The sequence below is a fragment of the Anopheles gambiae genome, chromosome 3, assembly GCF_943734735.2.
Source record: "Anopheles gambiae chromosome 3, idAnoGambNW_F1_1, whole genome shotgun sequence".
In the NCBI taxonomy this organism is placed as follows: domain Eukaryota; kingdom Metazoa; phylum Arthropoda; class Insecta; order Diptera; family Culicidae; genus Anopheles; species Anopheles gambiae.
The window spans coordinates 73187946-73211209 of record NC_064602.1 but is presented as its reverse complement, the minus strand read 5'-3'; the positions used below and the strand labels follow the sequence as shown (position 1 = coordinate 73211209).

At 48.7% G+C, this 23264-nt stretch overlaps 1 protein-coding gene across 2 annotated transcripts in view; it reads right to left on the bottom strand.

Annotated features, from left to right (window-relative positions):
* Positions 1-23264, bottom strand: part of LOC1269461 (cyclic AMP response element-binding protein A) — a 95442-nt gene that overhangs the window by 68572 nt on the left and 3606 nt on the right. The gene's annotated exons all lie outside the window — the stretch shown is intronic.

Here is a 23264-nt window from a genome sequence, read left to right as displayed (position 1 = left end):
AGCCACACAAATTCTTGATTTGAATAAATAAATATTCCTATCGGTCGGAGGTCCAGCCCCCCGGGTGCCCTACGGAACAGCAGCAGCTAGTGGGACGTGTTGGACATATATTTTTTTCGGAGCTGGAGGCCCAAAAACCAGTCACATCGTGTTTGAAAACTTCTTGCGCCAGGAACTGGTCTTCGAGCAGGACAGAGCAGATTGCTCTGATGTGCTCTGGCTGGTGTAATGTGGTAATTAATTTCACAATTAGCAGCTCGTTATGTGTGCTGGATGTCCCAAGGTCCTCTAAACATGACGCTCAGGGAGAAAACCGGACCAGACTTCTCACTCCCGGACCAAACGCCGATAATATATTGATAAGAGGTAACAAGAGGGCTAGTAAAAGTAAATAATTAATTTAAAAGCAAACGCGCAACACACTCACTATTTATGCACCGCGTGTACTGACAAAACAGACAACTAGTGCTCGCCAGCGTTCCATTATCGATCGAGATCTTGACAAATTGATAGACTGGTTCGTCGCCCAGTTCTTGGGTAGGTGGGAATCGATCGACTTGAGGAGTGGGAAGAACCAAAACACACATACACACAGAGACAACGCTTCAAACCCTCCCCGAACACTGATTCCGAACTGCTGCTCAAGTATGCGATTAAGATTGCTATCATGCAAAGGGAACCTAAACAGCGTTCCCCAAGCCTACAACCTGCTGCACGCGCATCTCGCCGGCTCGGTGGTGCATCCGCCGGCACTGTGATGTGCAGGAACAGCGAGGGAAGCGACGACGCAGGGAGAGATTATGCTGTGAAGCGAATCGGAAAAATTAACGATCGGGATCGGGCTACGTACGGGGCGCCTCTAGCCACATCTAGCCTCTCGGCCACATGCCACCACCACCAGACATGCGGCGAAGATACGGCGAAGAGAGCGAGCGCACACAAGAGAAGAATCTTTAACATAAATTAACAAGCAACATTCTTCTCCAGCCGTTTTTTTTCTCCTCAGTTTTTTGTTGTACCGCGCCTTATATGCTTCTCCTTCTTCAACGCGATCGGGATGTTGAGATGGGAAGTGGAAAGGGTTGGTGCCGATTATGCGCACAAGGTAAGATAATATTCTTGTGTATTTATGTAAATCCCACAAGCTTTTTCCCTCGATCGCGGCTGGAAGACCGAGCCCGTGTGTGAGGTTCCGGTTCGAACGCTTACATAAGGCGGGATTCCTGTGCGAGGGTCCCTGCGTAGTTAAGAAGGTGCTTGCCTTTGCCTAATGAACTGAAGCGATTACTTCAGGAGATCCTCCTTTATTTCTAAGCTCCTATAACATAACTCAACCGCTTCTGGTGCGACATCTTCATCCAAAGTAAAGCCTGTCGAACGAAAGATACCTCAAGGAGTCTTCCAATTTCCAAAACAGATCTCCACCAAACTTCCAACATTCGTCCAAACCCTTACTGTCCCCATTATTTTTTTTTTGTTCCTGCAATGGATCGCGAATGGAAGGTTGATAAATCGTTCGCGCACCATCGGTTTTGCGAAAGTAAACGAAAGTACTTTCTATCGTCAGGTGAGAAACAAGCGCAACACGGAGATCACGGAACACATTTCACCGGATATTTCTTCTTTTGGGGCCGGCCCGGTCGGTCAGGTGAAGAATTGCTGCCGCCCCTACGGCCCCGGGTGTGTTTTGTTTTTGTTTGGCCGTTTGAAGTGGAGGGGATTTTTGCTTCCATTTCGAAGGGGGGAGAGCGAGGGAAACACAACCACACATGCATGGTCGCTCTAAGGGAGAGAAGAGCTTTTTTGCTACCTTCCTACGATGCTACAGCTAGTAAAGGCCACAAACACACTTGAATGCCAAACAATCTCACTGCGCACTGCTCTTGCGATGCCTCACCGCCCTTGTAGCATTTCTTCTTGGCCCGGATGTGTCGTCTTGTGCTGTCTTTGCCGGTGCCCGTGTTCATTCCACGCGGTGGCTTCATCCACTTGTGCCTTGTGCCGCGTACATTGCAGCGTGGTTTGGTGTGCGCGTGGTGCGCCCCGGTAACTAAGGTTATCTGAGCCTAGTCACCTCGGAGAAGGATGTACAACAGGTGGGGAGGCGTTTCGGGTCTCTCTTTTGCTCTCACTCGCTGTACACAGCTGTGTCTCCAATACACAGCAAAAGCTAGGACCCACGAAGGGGGTTCGGCACGATTTGGATGAAAATGCCATCGTCGCTGCAACAGTGTTGCAACAGTTCAATTCCAGCCCGCACTCTGAAAGCGATTGGATTGAAGCGCACTCACAAGAGTATGCAGCATTCCAAAAATACACAATTTCACACATGCTTTCAGCTAAACCTCCCCAGTCACGGGGAGGAGAAGAAGCATGGTAAATCTTTCGCGGCCTTGCCGCGTATCGCCACTCCCCCCACCTTTAGCGAAATGAATAATTCAACACACCTCAAATGAGCCATCAACCTCGTGGGGTCTTTCACTCTGAGAAAATGCCAACCAACGTCGAGACCCCAATCACACACGCGCGCGCAGTCTCGCTGTGACTGTAAACCTTTCTCCTGGCCGGGGAGCACCGCAGCACCAGCCTTTTTCTGCTTCCAAGTCCAATCCCGTCCCAGTCATGCATCAGAGCAAGGTGAAATGCTGCACCGAAAGGCCAATTGGACCTGGTTTTGGTGAGCTGCCCGCTGCTGACCGTTTGCAAGTGCAAGGCCACAGGCAAGCACACACACACACGCACGTAGAGACGTACCGATGGCCTCGGGGCGATAAGCTACAGAGTGCGACTTTCCATCTTTCCGAAAGGTAAAAGAGAATTCTTCCTATGCCACCCATTGCTCTATACACTGGGAGAGGAGGAAAGATTGATTAACTTAATCGGTCAACGGTCCCCCAGTTCCTCTGCTGCACTGTACCCCTGTTCTCGAAAAGAAAAACCCAAGGAGCACAATTTAATCACAAAACACGCTCTAAACTGTACACCTTCTCGCGGTGTGTTCTCGCGCGAGGAGACCTTGAGACGGCGAATAAAACACCCCCTACACCCACACACATGGAGGGTTAGAGCTGCACCTAATTAACCTCCGGATCGGATGTTTCGTTCTGCTCGCGTTGCAACATGATTTGTGTGTCGCCGGGGGATTTGAAACCGCACACCACCATGCATCTACATCTCCAAATCTAATTTGACGCTGCTCAAAAGGCAAAGCGAAAAGAAGAAAAAACGCTCAGCTTTCGTTACACCGGAGCTGATAAGGACCGCTGGACTGCGGTGCAATGTTGTATAACTCAACCATTCGTTAGAGCCTCGTGGCTGGGGTTCAGACTCCATGGTGCACTATGGGTCTGAGAGCTCGGAAAGGTGGAAACGAAAAATAGCTTTCAGAAGTCCTGTTTTTTTGTTCTCTACGCAAAGAAACAACAAACCTTTTGCTACTAATGCACTGTAATTGTTTAATATATCTAACGAACCGTAGCAGAACGTTTAATGGGCGTTTAAGGCCTTCCGATTATAGCCTTCTGTTCAGATTTATTTTTCTAGTGAGGTTTTTTTTCTAGTAAGGTGCCTCTTGTCCTACAACACCTTACAGTTCCAGGAAACCAATAATATCCCGCCGAGAAGGTGTTAATACTTTGTTTATTTATTTTCATTTACCTACCGGCCCACTGCAGCTTTTCGCGCAGCCCGTTTTCCAAGGGTGAGGGCATTTACACATAGACTACACACATAGGCCGGCACATGCAGACACACACACACAACAAAAAGAAGGCCCCGGTACTGGCACCCAGGAAAACCCAGGGAGAGCAGCCTGGATCAACAACAGCCGCTCAGCGAAGCGGGTCAGAACCTGCGTGTGTTTTGCTGTTCGGAAAGATAACTTCTAATTGGTGTTATTACCTTCATCGGCTACTCCCTTGGCCATACCGTACCGGGCAGCTGAGTTTTGCGGCTTACGGAACCGTATCCCTTCCTCCCCGGCCGGTAGAGGGTGATCGTTAACGCATAGCGTACGATCGCGAGCCGGGATCGATGACCAGACCGAAAGTCGTTTCTAGCTCGCCTCAACTACTGGCGGGAAGGCGTATATGAAGACGTTTCGGTGATCGATTCGAGCCAGCGCAGAGCAAGTTTAAAGGCCCCGATGTTCTGCTGAACTCTACAGCGCGCGTCTAGCAGAATGAAAACCTCCACGCAAGGTACCAATTAGAGGCTCTACCGGTCAGTTTTTGCTGTTTGCTCACTGGAAAAGGCTTTCTTTTGATTGCTTGAACAAGAGAGCCAGCTGCAAACCTTTCGGTATAGATTCGGAAGTGCTAGATGAGATTTAAGATGTAAGTAGCATGTCTTATTGCTGCTTCATTGTCGGTATTATTCAAGAAATTCTAAGGCACCTGATAAGTTTGCGTTTTTGAATTTCATTGTGAATGGAGAGCTCCAACCAAATTAAATGCGATTTCGAAACTAAATAGAATTTTGGCAAACTTGCAAAACAACGTTCAAGAGTGATGTCCCTAGAAATTCGTTACAAAACAAAAGACATCTTCACGCCAATCAAATGTGTCGTAAGGTCTTGTTCTCCATTCGTAGTCCATTAACTGTCCCTCCAAATAGGGCTGCAAGACTGCACACCTTTGGCGTTACGGCATAATAATCGATCGATTTGCGGCAAGCGAAAGTAGGAAAAGAATCGTCCACCAAACGACAAATGCTCTCCCAACCATTGCGCGCCCATCCTGCGACATGCTCGGTTCTTGTGTCTGCGGTGACCCGGAATGCAGCCAGCCGAACCGATCGTGACTGTCGAGCTGTCACTTTGTTGTATCCCGTGATCTTCCGACGCTGTTGGTGTAATCCCAGCCGGCACGTCACCGTGACACACAGGTTGGCCGTCCACCGTCGCAAAGCTCGTCTGCTGTGTCTTAGACGCTTGCTCGGTGCTCTGGCGTCCATCACGCGGCGCCTGATTGCACCAGTTGCTCCGCGCAACGCGAATCACCTGCGAAAGCGTTCGATTGTGTTTGTTTTGGTGGGCAGTCGGATAGATGCGGTCGGATGACGCAACGCCCGGTGAGCGTGTTCTGCTGCGGAGTGAGAGTTATCCAAGCATCCATTCCTTAATTTGGATGCTTTCCAGCAGGGCCACCATTAACGATTGCCATGGCCAGAGTGCTCGCTTTACCATTATGTGTTGTGCTCTGTAGCCAGCAAACAAACGCTCCGAGCAGAAACAAATTGTCCACCGCGGTTAAAGCCTGTCGGATGTTTGCACATTGCCGCACGTCCCACCGTTTTGCGATGAATTTTCCCGTCTGGTGCAAAATGGTGGCGTTTTTCTTTATGGTTTGTTGCTTCTGCCGGCTCGCGACACAACCTGTTGACACGTAGGCAACCTTCCCTCCACGGCCTGACCCGGAATGGCTTCTTTCACACGCATAATTTGCACTTTTCGACACCGAGGGTACCGTTCTGTTTTGCCTTATCGGCTGGAATTGCTGAGGTGTATAGGTCGTTATGCCTGACTATGCCGTCCCGCGGACGGGCACGTTTGCATTGGGGTTTTGTCGCCCGGGACGTACGTCCCATCGTCACGCACTCCAATTCCAGTGGCGATCCCATCCAGGGGGGGGGGGGGGGGGGGCAAAGCAAAAAGCTGCCAGACTGCCTGAAATTAAGGTCGATTAGTTTGGAGCGTCGTTTTTCTTTCCAACTGAATAATTTGGTTTGGGTTTGCAAAAAAAAAATAAAACTAAAAATGAAACAACCAACAAGTCGTTTATCTTTCAATCACGACCACCGGGACCTTTAGCGACCTTTTTCAGAACACTTTCGCTTTCACAAACACTTCATTTTCGGAGCCCTGGAATTTACAACCACAACGCGTTGACAGTTCAACAGTGTTTGGGATTTGTCTGTCGAGATAATTTGAACATAAAATCTTTTGTCACGAGTTTGTCCTGCCGAGGGCTTTCCCACGCATCTTACCGGACTGAAAGTCCCTGTTCAGACTTTTTTCCCTAAGTAATGTTTCAAAATGTCCAAACTAAAGGCAATACATGCCAAAGGCTAGACACAAATACCGGATCTCGAGCAATGAAGTCATCCATTTCACTTTTCAGTCGGAATCAGATCAGCATTTGCGATCTCTACCGATTTGATCGATCGATTGGCGCGGCGCAGACGACGAACCTTGACGTGACGGCGTTGATTGCGAAAAGCCTATCCAACCCTACCATGGGAGGTCTTGTCCACTGCAACCACCCTAGCTCTTGCCCTTAGTATTCAGTGCCATCCTTATCAGTGACATAACATTGTCATTTATCGTTTATCGAGGAAGAGGGAGACGCTTCTCCGGAGATACCGCTGCATGTACTTCACCATCTCCCGCGGGAAGTCACCCAAAGACGATGGTCCACTCCTCTTTGATGTTGTCCCGCTGGGTGGTTGGGTGGTTGTGCGTTATCAATTAATTGAAAGTTTAGAAGACGACTTCTCCCCCCCCCCACACCACAACCATCTGTGGTGTTGTGTTTTACTCCCTTCCGCTTCCCGCACGACGATAAAATTCGAAACGATCTCGCCCGTACCTGACGACCCGCGGACGTTTTTCAAAACACTAATTGATAGCTCATCAGCGCGTACATCAGCCGGGACTGTCAGCGGGCAGCCGCGTACAATGATAAAGCGTTGTCTGCCATCTCGCAACCACTACCGACCCCTCCTACCCCTGAGGGAAACGGTCGCGATTGCATGCTTCATTACCCCCCGGAAAGTGACCCATGTGCACGCTTCTCACGGCGTTCCGGAACGTTATCACTCAAACTGCGCATCGTTCAATTTCGCTTCGATGGACCTATTCTGTTTGCTGTAGTTTGGCGACGACCTGCTCCACGGGAGGGGAAAACCGCGTGAAGTGGCCTGAAAATCTGCCGGCAAAACATGCGTTTTCGATACCCAAACGTAGAATGAAAACAATTTCGAGGTCAACCAGCTCTGCGTACTGCGCACACGTTCTCCTGCCGCAACACCAGCCCTCCCAGAAAAAAAGAAATGCACCGCACCTCGGTGGAACGCAAAACAGGGACACAGCAACAATCTTCAAATGACCTCGCAAACCCCGGGGGCTGGGTGATATAATGTAAATTTAATACCACATCCAGCAGAGAGCTTGTGACCTGGACGCTACACACGTGCCTCCTCCCTGGAAGGACGATGATCATCGGTCTGCCGGCCGGCTTTTAGCCACTTTTGCCTTCTTTTTCTGCTACAGCTCCCCAACTGGAGCTGGAACTGGTTTTCGGGGATCAGAAGACGAGAAGTTGAGTGCATTAACTTGGTCGTTTTTTTTTTCGCTGCACGGGACCTACTAGAGGGTCATCACGTGAAGATGCATGTGTGTGTGGATTTATTATTAGGTAGGTTCGGACGAAGGACGACACATACGCGTACGCGTGCTGTGACGCTGTGCACCGCGCGTTTTATCATTATGATATGTTCTCCGGGTCAGGATCTGGTACATCGGCCAAGGAGATCAAGACATCAGCGCGTCTGCGGCGTTGGGACAAATTCGACGCAACGGACGCACTCCCAGGGAAGATTGACCCTGTCCAGTAACTGACTCCAACATCTTTCTCCCCATGATACATAATTATAGATGGTCGACGGATGCTGGCAAGGAAACAGAAGAGCTCCATGCCATCCGCTCCACGAAGAGGGATCTCTTGCGTCTGCTTTAATTACCGGTTAAGAGGCGACAGACATCCAGAGTTCCCCAATTGGTTTGAACGATCGAGTTGTAGAAGCCCCACGTTCCAGCAAGTCAACGCGTTTATCAGCCTACTAGTATGTGGTAAGCCTCTCGAGTGCCTCTCTCTCTCTATCTTTCCATTACATGACAGGCGGATAACGATGGGGTACTTCACGGGGCAAGTAAATTCCCTGTTGCCCTCTTCTGCGTGCTCTTCAATTTGTGCAACTCCAGAAGATTGCCACAACACAAACAAGACTCTGTATACAAGGGTAAATTTATTGCAACACAACAGAAGGTTACAACAATAAGTCCCGTGAGAAAGTGATACGAAAGTGAATTAATAGTTGCCGGCCCTCCGCGTTACATTTAAAGCCCCACGCCACACTATATCACCTTGAGCACTCGGGCAAATGGAAATTGGGCACTCTCACCTTCCGGTCGGTGATTTTATTCATAACAATAGATGTCACCTAATAGAATTCTGAAGGTCGCCGACACATGCACACACAAAATGACACACAGAAGGGGGAAGAGAATAAAAAAACACAATCATCATCAAAATCCCATGTTTTGTTAATGGTGCGGACACACAGCTCCAAACGTGTGCCGGAGACCATTAACAGTCCCAATTTTCTGGGCTATTTTGTGGGAAATTAACACACACATATGAATTGAAATGGGTTTGCATTGGCTCATTCTCACTCCTCCTAATTCTAATGCGCTCCATCACACGTGTTACAGTTTTGTATTTAAATTCAAATTTGTATGTAAATTCCCGTTTTGTGCGTGTGTGTGTGTGATGTTAAATCAATCATGCTCGCTAAGTAGCATCCGAAAACCTTTCTAGAGCGTTTCGAGGGCACAGTGAAGCACAGTTTCTCGCTTTTCCCCCGTTTGAAGTTCTCATCGAGATGGGGCTCTCGACGGTCATCTGGCAGTAGCGGGTTTTTCGGACCCGGCATTAACTCATTTAATTTTGCGTTGCTTGCTGTTTCCTATTTTTGGAGAGGGCTTTGCCAAAACTGCATGACGAAAATTTGCAAAACATCCTCCAACCGTGCGTGACGGACGGTTGCAAAAAGCCCTGGAATGAACCGTGGAGAGCAATTGCCCAATTTCGCTGGCTGGCTGGGCGCACAAAAACCTCGGCGGAAAATCCCATATGGGGCTGTCCGCTTTTTGCGTGCTGAGCGTGTCCGCGTGGAATGGGAAGCGACGCTACAGTGTTTCCCTTCCGGATCCGGATCTAGTCGGTCGATTTGGCGGCCGAAAAAGAGGTTGATTGCATCTCACCGGCTATGATGAATCGCTTGCTCGGTGGTTGCGAAAGTGTAAGCAGCAGCAGCAGCAAGGTAGAAGTAGTAGCAGAAGCGGCCGTGGAAGAAGAACTCCCGAAAGCCCCGGGTGGAAAACTTAGTGTGCCCTTTTCCAATTACTGCGGCAGTCGATTGCGGGGCAAAAAATGGGGGTAGAGAATGGGGTGTGGAAAACAAACGGAAACGCATGAACAATTCGCACAGCATTTTCGGCCAAGCAGCCAGAGAGCGTCAGCGGCTTAATTTGCTTCCCACCGTGCCCATATAGCCCACAGCCCGCCGCGGGAGAGCCGCCCCAGTTCTGTCTGCTCTGCTTTGCTGTGTGCTTTTTTTTTCCTACCCGTTGGTATGCGCACGCCTAACAAATCAAACCTCAAGATCTGGCTGGAGCTTTCGCGGCATCTGCTTTCCCACCAGATGCGGCAGTTCTTTGAAGGGGATTGCCAAGCAAACGGCGGTTTCGTGCCAAAAACGAACTGAATCGTGCGCTCTGTGCAGGGTGTTTTGGCGAGTGTCAAAGGTAAAAAGGGTAACCCGCTCGCTCGCAAGTTCCCAAGCGAAGCGTTCGCGCAAGCAGTATCGCTCCCAGAAGCAGCGGGAACTAACACCCATTCACATCATCTTCATTTGTGTGTTGGGAATCGAGCGAGAGACGCAAAGTCAAATATCTAATTTATGTCTTCTATTAATATTTATACATTCATCAACATCAACTTTGCGTGGTGCGTGCTGCCTGAGCTTCTCTGTTGATCCTCCAAATCTCAAGATCTCCACTCCACTCGAGCTGCTAAGCGAATGGGGCTTGAACGTAAACATACAGAGAGCAACAAAAAAAAAGGAAGATTCACCCAAAACCTAAGTTCGAGCGAAAGGTCAACGATTTTCATTCACCTGTTACGGCGAGATCCCACCATCCAACAAGCAGGCTAGAGGCACACACACACACGCTTTTCCTTTCTCCCGAACGCTCCAAACATAAACTCCAGCAAACTCCGGCTTGAAGTAAGCGAGGATTAGATTCATTTTACAACCCCTTACGCTCTGGGAAGTCGTCGGCAGTCGTTCCCCCAGTTATGGTTTGCGAATTCCAAGCGGCTTTCAAACTCCTCGGAGCGATCTGACATTTTCCGCACACACACACACACAAACAATTTTGAAGATGAGTCGGGGTACCGAAACTTTCAATCTCGCACTCTCCCCTAAACTGCCCCCTGCCTCCAACAAAAAAACAAAACGGCAAATCAGCGGGTTTGTGACGACGTGCGGAATGATTGATCGTTCACCCACAGGGACCCGATCGGTTGATCGTTAATCACAAGACAAGGGCTGCCGCCGCCGGGGCAGGAAGAAGAAGGAGCGCTGGGAATTTCTGGGAAGCAGTCACTCGCGTCACAGGCCACGAACCCGTGACGAACCCAAACAGCGAACGGCACAAAATGTCAAGTGTGAAGTACGCGTGGTGGAGAACCTCGTACACCGGTGAAAGGGAGAAGAAGCTTGTTTGGGGACCACACCAAGAAACAGTATTTTGCTTTTACACAGGCCTTACATGTCATAAAAAAGACAATCACATTTAAACAATCAATCGCTTTCTGATGAACGCTTTGAGGTTGCCTCCACGCATCACATCGAGCTAACTCCAGCACTTCCTTTAGGCATCTCTCTTCCCTTCGGTGCATACTAATCAATTAACTTACGGGAGCTGAGTGCGGCAGGTGAGCAATAAATTCGTAAAAAATGGTTAACAGCCCTCATAAAACATAACCTGTAGCCCCAACACAATCACACGGCAAACTTATCCGCAAGACGGAAATATGTCATAACATTACGCGTCCTCAGCAAACCCAATATATCTCGGCATACACGTCAGTGCGATTACCGTTTGACCATCGGTACATGTATTGTTTCTCCCCACAACAACAACAACAACAACAACAACGACGACCCCCGAACGCAATCAACCGCTCCAAGTTCATTTTGTTGTTGTTGTTTGTTAGCGCAATGTGGTGTTAGGTAGTGTGCTTTTTGCTTTTCATTTTGTTTAGTGCGATCTTGATGGTGATCATCTCACTCTCTCTCTGGATCGAGGAAACTACACACCCCGCAAAAGCGGAAACATTACAAAACTGTTGGATGAACCGTGATCTGGCTCCGCGCTCAATCTCCGGTAAATCCCCGACCTGTTTGATGGTGGCAAAAGGGAAGGTGGAGTAAGATGGCGCCCTTAAGCAAGTGTACAAAATGAGTTCCTAACAACAGATTTCAATGTACTGAGACAAAAAAAAAAGAATCATTATTGTTCATGGACAAAGTGTTTTAGTTTTATGGTCCATTAAATGTTGGACGGTTGCTGAAGTAAGAAGCATATTTTAATCTTTTAAGATTACAATATTCACTCTCAGTTTGGTACGCCTTTGAGCCAAACAATGAGCCCGCAAAGAGTGATTTACGTGTGAAATTCGTTACACACTGTCTGAATGGTTTGCTTTTGCAAAGAAAGCACAACAATTGAACACATTTTGAGCTTGTCACTTTCAATTAATAGCAAATAGATTGTTTTCAAGCGTAATGTCTGGTGTGATTTGATAACGATTTTTATCAAACGTGTTGTTATCGATACATCAGTTTATTTTAAAACATTTTGATGTAACTTCTGTTTAAGATGGGTACAATGTGTTTAAAAGTATAATGAAAGTTATTATTACTCTAAAGACCTCGTTTGTTGTAACTAACCTTATTCCAGTGTTTTGTTATGTTGTTTGTTCTTGAAGAAGACAAGTCGTGTTTATTGTTTTTTGGCCAAATGTTTTATATAAAGGTAACGTTTTTGGGTTGTTTATAGATGTGTTGCTTGTCGTTTAGTAAACAAATTCAAACAAAGAACACATGTAAGGAATGTTGAAGCTTTTGAAAAATGAAACCAATTTGTTTAGAGTGACCTTTATGTCCTTACTTCCGTTAATTGCGATGCTTCATTAACCGCGCTCTTGAACGTGATCTTCTACCATATTTGTTAAAGCGATGTTGGAGTTTACCCAAAAAAAATCTAGCAACACTGCTTAACAAGCCAAGGCAGTACCTGAACAAACCCATCCTTTGCTTCTCGATTTCAATTATGGCTGTCAACGGACGTTGCGAAATGGTGTGCACCACACGCTGCTTCTTCGCTTAAGTATGCAAACTACTACTACTACCATCCACCGACTGCTCCTCTCGCTTCTTCAGCTGCTGCGACAGGATGCTGAGAGCACATCTTCCTCCAGGATCACACCCTGCTATCACTCCACCTCGGCTCCAGGGTCATGCGTGAGGACTCCCGCCGACTGGAACTCGGTCGCCTTGTCATCTTGTGCGCGAACTATTAACCATGTCCGATGCGCAAGATGCGCGCGCGCGCGCCCGCCCGAGCTTGTTTTGTTGTACGCTGACTTGTTTTCGTCTCACCGGCACATCCTCCCCCCATTCCTCTATCATACGAAGGCGATTTATGCTGCAGCCTTTATTACCCCGTCGGACGCACAGCGGGTATGTAGTGACATAATTTACACCGATCTGATACCGTTCCTCCTTCCTGTCGGCAAAACCGACAGGCCGCCTAGCGCCCGGAAAGTGCCATAAATGTCAACCATCATCAGCATCATCGTCGGCGGCCGTCGACCAGACGACGAACCGGGGTTTGAAGTTAAAAGAATTAAAATTAATTATTTGCATGTCTCGACACGGGTCTGTCCCTTCGGTTCCTTTTTCCGTTCCTCAGCAACAATGCTCCGCTCTAACGTTGCTTCCACCAGTACCGCACACACAAATAGGCACACGCATAGGTCGGTGGTCCTAAACGACCTGCAACCGTTCAACAGGCGGGCAGAAAATTGAGGTGAAGTGAGATAATCATTTCGCGCGCAAACCGAAACAGGCAAAAAGGCAAAAGTGATAAGAGAAAGAGGATACTCTTGACGACTGCGCAACAAAAAACGCACTCATTTCCATTGTAGAAATTCCATTCGCGCACACTCACAAAGACACAGCAAAAAGCTAATACATACCAACCGCCGTGCCAGAAGAGCGCCCGTGCAATTGTTGCGAAAGTTTGCAAAATAGCATAGCCGGACACATGCGGGTTTTCTGGCGGGACCCGCGGGGAGGGAATCGATTTATTTTAAATTTCAAACCATTTCGCGCGGCAATCGCAATGGTGGTGGTAGTGCATTTTTTTCTCTCTTAATTTTCTGTTTGCCTGTTCACCCCATTGGATGTGGAGTTAAGGAACTAGCGTCAGCAAAAAAAAGCGTACACAAACGTACTTGGCCCCACACTCTGGGAGGGGAAGGCACTGGCCTAGAAAAAGTGGTGCTACAGGTGAACTACACTCACACAAACACACATTGGAATTGGTGGTGAAAAGCCTCCGAAACAGAAGCAAATGCGTGTTGCATTTTCGGTGCTTGCGTTGCACAAACCTACCAAAAAAACAAGAACAACGAAAGAAAAACAAACAAGGAAAAAGCTCACGAAAATCGCCAAACCGAAAGTGCATTCACCTGCACACTGTGAGCAGGCGAAAGATCGTAAAACGGGGTGATGACAAGATTGAGGTTCGCACCTTCGTTCGGTGCAGAGAGATGGCGAAAGTTTTCCTCACTTTTTTTTGGGAGGTTTTTTTTTCAGAGACAAAAAAGCCAACCCGAGGAAGAAGTGCCCCGTGCATGCAGTTTCTGCGTTCACAATTAAACGGAAGTTAGCGAAGCACATGGAGGCACCAAAAAATCCAGCAAACCGGCACAAAACTACCCCCACGAAGCAGAGACCGGACTGTGGGGCCACAAGAAATCGATTTGCCAAAATTGTAAATCGCCCCCAAATCCGATTGGGAGCGATCTGGGGGAAATGGCCTTCGAGCGGATCCAAATTTAGCTGCAATTGGAAACGGAACGGAATTTGAATTGGATGCGGTTTTACTTTTTTCTACTGCAAATTTCAAACGCGCAGGTTGGTTTTGGAACCGTCCAAGGTCTCGATGATCTCGTTGTTTTTGTTATTTAAAGGAAAATATTTAAATTTACCTTTCAAATAAATCGCTTTGAAAGTGTCGCCAGCAAAACTCATTTTCTCACACGGTTGGTTCTTCGGTGCAAGGAGAAAGAGGAACAACAAACGCTACTCACCCCTTTCTGATCGTTTTTGTTTATTGCTCACCCACCCACTCGATCCGTGGCCAACGATCCAACGCCCCCCCCCCCCCAAAAAACAGATCGTACCGAGATTGTTGCATCTCGCAGTCGCAGCAGAGGCTGACACACGCTGAGCTATTTTTAGGAGATGTGTACATTCAATTGAAAGCGAAAAATTGTTAATGTGAAAAGAAACTCATTGCTACGGTACGGTACCAAAAGAAAATTGTATCACCAGTGAACAGATCACCAACAACAAAAAAACAACACGATCTTCACCAGGAAGCGATCACTGATGGTGGTCGGTGGCGGTGGACGGGAACTAAAATGGAAAGCCAAAGAAAGCGGAGCTGGGAAAGAAATGCCGATCAAACGCTGCTGCTGCTCGCGGGTCGATTAGATGATGATGTATAATAAATGAATACACGCACAGATACCCAACATCGAGATAAGCTGTGTTACGTTACGGAGGAAACGTCCAAATCCCCTGAAGGGAGAAAAACAAAACGGTGGGAACAGAGGAAGGGCATTTCTTTTAACTGATCATAGGTTTTTTTTGGGGAAAATCTTTACCCTAGTTAAAAGGGAGAATAAATTATTTTTGACACCATCATTGAGAAAAAAAACCCCAAATGCAGCTGATGAAAGGTTTGTGATTAGCTAAAGAAGTTTTAATTTCCCATTTAAAAAAGTGATAGTTTTAGTGAAAGTACACAAAGAAAAGTAAAAGATAATACTTATTTGAAACACAGAAGCCCTTATTATAAAAGTAAATCACGATCAGTGATCTAAGATCGCCTCAAAGATGGTAGAACTGGTTCCAATGACAGCGTTTGGCAACACTGCTCCATCGCTTGCGCCTACCTTCGACGAGATCATTTGAATATTCCCGTTCATCTGTGTTTTTTTTTGCTCTTCTCTGATGTCAATTCGCACCGATCGCCGCTACTCTGATCTCCGATGTGACGCGGGGGGAGATGTGAAATACGCGCCCGTGCACGAGAACAAATCCCGATTCTCCACATTTATTCAAATTCAAAGCGATTAGTAAGCAAAAGGAACGATTCCACCCGAGCGCCGCGCGTTTGATGCTCGACCTCTAGACGCCGAGAGACGAAGATCGCGCCATATTCCAGCGCGTCTTTAGGTTCGTTGTCTTGTTTGCTCGTCAGTGGTTTTGGGCATCTCATCTCGTTTCCATTTCCGAAATCTACACCAGCGCACACATGACACAGCTACAAAATTTCTCAACAACGCGTCTCAGCAACGAGCAACAATCCCGGAGAGTTGAATTTAATCTTCCCGACGACGTCAAGACGCACACACACACACACACACGCCGTAAGGTTTACCATTTTTGCAGCATCAGAAGACATCAGCAGCGTGGAAGGTGTGTATAAATTATGAGCTAATACTAAAGGTCGCGTTGTAGGTCTTCTCTCCTGAAACGTTCCGCCGCGCGTTTTTTCTATCTCACTGCGTCCTCACTTTTTTGTATGCCAATAAGCCGGCCGGTAATTCCAGGTTTCATTCCGGTTCGCTAACACACACAAACACATACACGTCTTCCTCCAATAGCGTCGTGTGATACGCGCGTGAGCGTCACCGAACACGTGTTCGAGCGGGCGCGGAAGATGTGATCGGGGACCGCTTGCCGCGCGGGTCCGGTTTCGACCGTTCGCGAGAGTCGAAGCATTCCAGGCATCCGATCGATACACTCGATTCGCTCAAGATGGGTAGTGCCGATGCATCGATAAGGAAGATTCAAGATCAAGATCCCAGGCTCCAATACTTCTGGATATTGGAGCTCATCGGAGATTAGATTCAGGCGTCTCTGCCACTTTGTCCATTTGTCATGATGTCCGGACCCAGTCCGGAGCGCTCATTGTACGGCGTTATTGGATATGGTACCGTGCAGAAGAAGTTCGGAACATAACTCACTGAGGTGAGACTCGCTCTCCAAAAAATGCAAATCTTGAGACATTTAGCGCGATGCAGTCCAGACAGTCAGACTCGCTCGTCCAGCGGGTATAGCCTGACTGCAGCGCAACTCCCTCCTCTCTCTCCCTGTTGAGTCTCATTGCTTCTCAATCCCAACATCCGGGAGCTGCTCTGCACCTGTGCGAAAGGGCCTGCGTCACTTGGTGGAGGTGGAGGCCAGAGCCGTGTGGAAGGCAATAAATATTGATGACGGATTGTAAATCACGGCACCCGGAGCAGAGTCGACGAATAAACAGAGTCACACACACATATGCTTGCAGTGCACACACACACACACAATCATTCCCTATCTACAGCTCGATGGAAAAGCAGTAAAAGCATGTGTGCAGTGTGCGCTACACGTGCGCAAACATACAATTTCCTTGCGTTCCGTTCCATCTGCTTCGGCTTCAGCTTCAGCACCCTGCACCCTCCACCCACTCAGCACTCGTAGAAGGATTCTTTCATCTCCCCTCCACCCTCTTCCACCCTCTTCCCCCCTTTCTACAAACTCACTTGGGTACATGCATACTTGTACCACTTTAGACCATGTTCCCTTTTAGCTACTTCCTTTCCATTCTTTGCCGCAAGCGAGCGCACGGGAGATTGGTAAAGGGAAAGCAACTACCTCCCCCTCCCTGATGTGGTCTTGACGGGAGTATGGGGATGAGGGAGGCGAGGAGCTGCATTCATAAAGTAATTTACAATCTCCGTTCCCTTTTGCTCGCTCGCTGTATCGCTGTATCTCTGTTGCGTACTTCGCTCACTCTTTCGCCTCCACTGCCAGTGATCGGTCGTTCATTTTTAACTTCCGCTTTGATCGTCGCTTGCCTGCAGAGACCGCGGTGGAGCAAATTTCCACTCAGAAGACGAATGGGAAGCGTCGTTGGAAGAAGGGGCGGCGAAACGAAGGGAAAGCATTTCCTTTTTGCTGGCCGCCGGGAGTAAACCCATGTTGGGGAGAGGGAGCGATCGCGATCGTTTCTTGGAGGCGCGCACGCGGATGCCTCTATGCACTCGCAGGTTCATTCGCGCGTTGCCATGGTAGCAGCATGGAGCCGCGCCGCACGCGATCATCACGATTCAACCCACACACACACACACATACACACACATATATATATACACATGCGCCTACTGCCGTCTTCTCTTATCTTTCACTCTCTCTTTCTCCCGTTGATTGTGTGTTCCCTTTTGTATCGTGTTCCAGGCCCCAAAAGACTGTTCCTCACCACGTCGTCCCACAGCATGGAGTCGTCCAGCTTCATGGCTCGTCTATTAGACTGACCACTAGCAGCTACATCTTTCTGTGTGTGTTTGTGTGCTTTTTATGCGTCTGTCTAGTGCTTTTTTTCATCCAGCATGTTTCTCCGTGTTTGTGTCTATTCGTGTGTTCCCGCCCGTTCGAGCGTGACGAGATTCACCGGGCGGCCGGCCGCCCACCCTAGCCAACCTTCCGCAAGCCGCAGCGAACCAGACCTGCGGCTCAAGAATGTGCCCATCATCGCAATCTATCTTCACGTTTATTTATCTACTAATGCTAGCTTTTATAACGGTGCTTTCTTACGCTCGTGTCCACCATCTACAACCACCACGGCGGCTCTCAGGCACCTCCAGAATCATCGGAACTCCACAGTCCAGTCGTTTGTCAGATCCCACACACACACACACACACACACTCACGCCTTCTAACATGTGACCATTTCTTGCCCGAGGAATTGCACTCGATTGTTAACTTCCGCAATCAGAGCATCAGAGGCGGTGGTGATGGATTGGAGCCGGGGCAGGGTGGTCGACCAGACACTTGACTTGTCGACTTTACGCCACTACATTGTTGGAGAGAGGCTCTCCCATCTTCATCACACATGGTCACGGTCCCTCCTCTCAGGGTTAACACGAACTAATGAAGATACAGAAGATCCGGGAGAGATCCGGGGGAATCGAAAGGAAGCGAGCGAGAGTGAGCGCATTTATGAGTCACGAGCAGTTGCACCCGAGACACATCTTTTGCACCTTTTCAGGATTTGGCGTCCTCTTCCCTTCTAGCAACTCACCTTGGACATATTAGACACATTGTTACGCAAATAATAGTCGTCTGTTTCCGTTCTGCTAGGTCTCGCTTTAACGGAAGTAATGTTTAATCACCTACAGCCACCGGGGGTTGTGACAACATCACTTATCAGGCTCATGGATGCGAAAAAAAAGGTGTTCAGGTGTACTACGGGTTGTAAAAATTAAACCCCTAAATTGTTTTTTTTTTTTCCTCCCGTAACAAACTGAGCAATAGGACGGAGAAGTCGTCGTGCACACGAGAGAGTGATTAACTTCACGTCCGTAGCTGAGTGGTCGGAGACCGTACCGGCTGGGAGGTGTTATCTCAATCCTCGCATTAGTGACTGGGCCCCAACAAGTGCCCCAAGTGGACATTGTATTTGCCGTATCAACCTTCAAACTCTGGGCCTATCCCGCCCACACGGGTCTACAGTTGTATAATTCCCAGGCTCTGGATTGCTAGAGATGTCCAGGTTCAGATCTGTCCGGGCAAAATATGCGAAGAACATGAACGGGCGCGTAAGATGGCTTTCCCGTCCTGCCCTAGAACCACCTCGAGACACACCCAACCGGACCGATTATCGCTAACCAACCTACGCGCAAACGTTGTACTACGCCGCCTGACGTCTCTCGCGCCCCTACCAGAACTCGTTTCCGCCAAGAAGATAGGCTCAAGGTCGCCATCATTCAATGGGTGCTCCCAAGTTTTTGTTTTTTGACACTTTCCCTTTTTGTTTTATTGAAAGGAGGGAAGGGTGGTCTCACAACCACCTCTCAGGTGGCAATTTATTGAAGCCCGAAAGGGTCTCCTCCACTCGGCGGTGCGAGCTGGCACACCACCAGTTTCCAGAACAATCTCTCCTTCTCTCCCTCGGCTCTGGTTGGAGCACAGCGTAGTCAAGCGCACACGATTAGCGAATAATTGATTACAGGCCGGGTCCAAAAAGTGTGAAGAACACAAAAAACGTATCGAACCCACCGAAACGGCCGGATCCGAAATCTCGTAATGCCCTCGCTTCACCCTCGGTGGTACCTGGCGATAAGCCACCAATCGTCGGGACCACTGGGCAGTGGGAAACCCAAAGGCGCCACCACTGTACACTACAGTATTACGGCATTGGGATGATGATTGGTATTGGTGGTGCTATGACTCGGCTTATCGCCCGGGGTATACGCACGTCAAGTCCGCATCACACAAATTGCCCCTATAAAAACAGAGTTGATTTCCAAGAATACAACCAGGTCCTGAACTCTGCTGGGCTGCTGAAATCTTCTCAATAGGCGTACCAACATTCACGCATTTGTATCGGTTTTCCTCTGAGATTGGAAGACCCGCAAGAGAAGGGATAATTTCTTGAGCACTTGAGCTTGATTAGCAACACGTGTGGCCACTATCACCACCACCAGGCTATCCTTTGCCCGATGCGGCAACACCGCTTGGAGGCCCTCTTTCACTAAACATGCCCCCACTCTCACCTAATTGTCCCACACTTCATTATCGGCCCAGGTGGTCCGAGACCGGGGTAATATACAAGCCGAGGGCCGCAACAAATGCAACGCATATCGCGCACCGATCGCGTCGCCTTATCAAACCGCTCACATCACACCACACAAAACGGTGGTGGTTGCGTGCAAGGTGTTGTTGGTCAACATCGGGCACCACTTTCGAAAGGTTAAACACGACCAGGCGCTGCATCCGGTGAGTACTGCAGTATGTGTACTGGATGTAGAATGTAAAGCGTTTCTCAAGAATTCCTACAATCTTGGGACAGAGTCCGATTGGGGCAGTAGCTAAGGGTGCGAGAGAGGCCAACCTCCCGAGAAGGGATTCCCGGAATCTGGAAAACAACAACAAAGTTCCAGAGGGAGATCGTGCGCGCTTCTCCGCGTGATCACTTGTCCGTTGGGCACTCTCTGTCTATGTCACCCTTCCATGGGGGGAATTCTCTCCCTGGAGAGCTGCGTCGCTGTAGAGGAGAGGGATAGAGTGGGACTATCATCACACAATGACGAGCAATGTCCATTAGCTAGCTTATCAGCTGGAAGTGGTTGCTGCTGCCTGCCCTTTCTCCTCGGTGCGGTAGTAGTTTGTTTGGGACAGCACTTGAATGCTCTACTCACTAACCGTACACTCCCACTCCCAGAGGACGGACACATTGCTCGCAACAACACCGGAGAGTCCCTCTCTTCGCTCGGTCCTCACTAATCCCCCAAACCCGTGCGTTACTCGTGCTCCAACTCCAACATGCTACCAACGCCATAAATCTAGGTCATGATGCGCGGTAAATTATATGCTTCCAAATTACGCTGGCAGACTAGATTCGCAAGCAAGACAACGCCTAGCACAGCATCCATTCCAGACATTCATTCAACAAAGATATTTTCAGAACATGACCCTCTAGTTGGTTGTTTTGCTTCTCGCCTCCCATCACAGTGGTTGTTGTTATAGTGGGTGTGCGGTTTTCCCCAAGCTGCCGCACAGTAGATCATCACCCTCGTAAAGTCCCACCACACAGCCACGATGACGCACTTCAATAAGAGACGACAATTCTTCTACCACCGAAAGCTCGGAGTCGGAGATTCCCGGTGTGCCCTTATCTTGAACCTTCAGTCACCGGATGCAATACACCGGTCGTTTGTTTTGGTGTTTGTACGTCTCGATTTTTCGACCATTTGGGGCAGCCCAGCTCCTATTCCTAATCCCAAAGTGGTTGTGGAAGTGAAGTGGACTCCAATTCTTTATTCCCCTCCTTTTTATTCACGGTCCATTTCGCGTCCAGCTCCATATCGGCAAAGGTGTGCTTTGTGCGTTATAATGATACATTCCCGCTCCCTTTCCAATGCCTTCGTCTTCTCCTCCTGCTCCTCGGACGCCCGCGTTGATAAGATTGTCTTCGTTTGTAGGGCCATGCGCCGCGTGGGCTTGGGAAGGGCGCAGAGTTCGGCTTGCATAAGCGCCTTCAAGCCGTGCGCCGTTCCATAATTACCCGATTACGTTTGAGATTACACGCACTTAGCGTCACGTATCGATCATAAATTGATAAAAAAACAACAGGGATAGATTTTCTGTGCTTCCCACTCCGTTTTGTTAGGAGCAGCCAATGTGTTTAGAGATGATTGAATTTGTTGTTTTAATTCCTGGAAGAGTTCTGATGCCGCATCGAAGCCATTGTATCAATCCACGATCCCAGAGCCAATCGTTTGGTAGATAGATTGTTGATAAAATACCTTTGTAAAGCCAATCGACGGCTCACCACAACAGTTGACATTAACACCAACGATACAATAGCGATCGATTAGCTGCGCTGCAATCATAACCAACGCAATAATCGCATAGATCACTCTCGCATACAGACGAGAAAGGCCAAACACAAACCCCGGGCCGGAGAGTCTCGCAGGAAATCCAAAGGGCTGCAAGTGAAAGGCAGGAATGTTACGACCGACACCCTTACGGACCACACCCTTTCGAAAGGCGTACAAAAACGCAACACAGTGACTAGAGGACCATTATGGGCGCTGGTGTGGAAGTTTGCCCAGTGTCGCGGAACGGATGAGGCACAGACGGAACCGATCCTGATCGAAATTGGAGAAATTCAAGTACACGGTGGAAGTGGCATCCAAAACGCCCCAAACCGTTAAACAAGGGTTAAACACACAGGCGAGCAAATCACTGTAGGCGACGAAATGTTCTATTACTTTGTTCGATGGCAAAAAATTTGGGGGCCCTGCCGGCCCTGTTTAACAGCTCAATTGCAAAGCGGTGGTGGTTGATGGTTGGTGTGGTATACCATGCACGATGGCAGAAGGTGATGAAGGTGGAACACCTCATAAAACATGCGTGCCGGAGCATGCCATCATCAGCATCAGCACCAGTCAACAGGTATAAAGACATTGATGAAAATGATGGCATTTCGGTGTGATTGCTTTTTTGTTCATTTCACTCTATAGAGAGAGAGAGAGGGGGGAGATACAGTGAGGAGGGCAGGTGAAGTGTCATGATTTCTATTGTTGTTACCTCACCACGAGCATTAGCCGATCACGGGACAAACGAGCTCGGCCGGAATGTGCTGGGAGGGCGATGGGGATTTTTTTTTACTATCAACCAGCCCGACCAGATTGGATGAATGGAAAGGAGAACCCCTTTTCCCCCCTCTCCTCAGCCACTTTTTCGCTCTCCCAGCAGGAAAAACTAAGCTCCCAAAGCGAGCAAAGTGCAGCGCACCGCCACCACACCATCATCATCGTGGGCAATCAGTAACGGTCGGTTGCGCGCATGGAATTGGGCTGTTGGAGTAGGCGGCTGGAGGGCGAGAGAATGAGGAAGAGGGCGTCTACAGAGTGAGAGAGGAAGGGTACGACAAATAAGCCTTCACTTGTACACCACCACCGCACACAAATGTTTAAGTGAATATTGTACGCGTAAATGGAAAACCTCAAATGGTTTGGGGAGGAAAAAAAATAGGGTTGGAAAAAGTGTGACGGCGCTGCTGTTGCCTAATCGATTTAGTGTCTCACACACACACACACACACACGCAGGCTTTTGTGTTCTATATGTCCTCCCCTTTGGGAGGTGGGTAGGTGTCTGTCGAAAGCGAACCACACTGGAGGGTGTTTGTGCCGCCCAGTCAATTCCCTTTTGGGGCTCAGGACGACAGGACGACCTGTGCGATGTGTGTGCGTGTACCAGACATTCCAAAAGAAAAAGCGGAATGCACCTTAAAGGAAAGGAAGGAGAAGCGGTGTCACTTTCACTTCACTTCGGAAGCGACCGACCACGAGAAGCGGAAGTGAAGTAATAAACAATAACGCCCGAAAAATTGATTAGTTTCCGATCGAAAGTCCCAAATCAATCTTTTGGCCCAGGGGCGCACCGTCTAAACACACATGTGTGCGTGCATGTGTGTGACCCATTTCCAGCGGGAGTGGGGGGGGGGGGGAGCTAGAGAGCATAAATCGAACAACACATGTGCTCACTTGGCACTGGCCGCGCCGCCGAC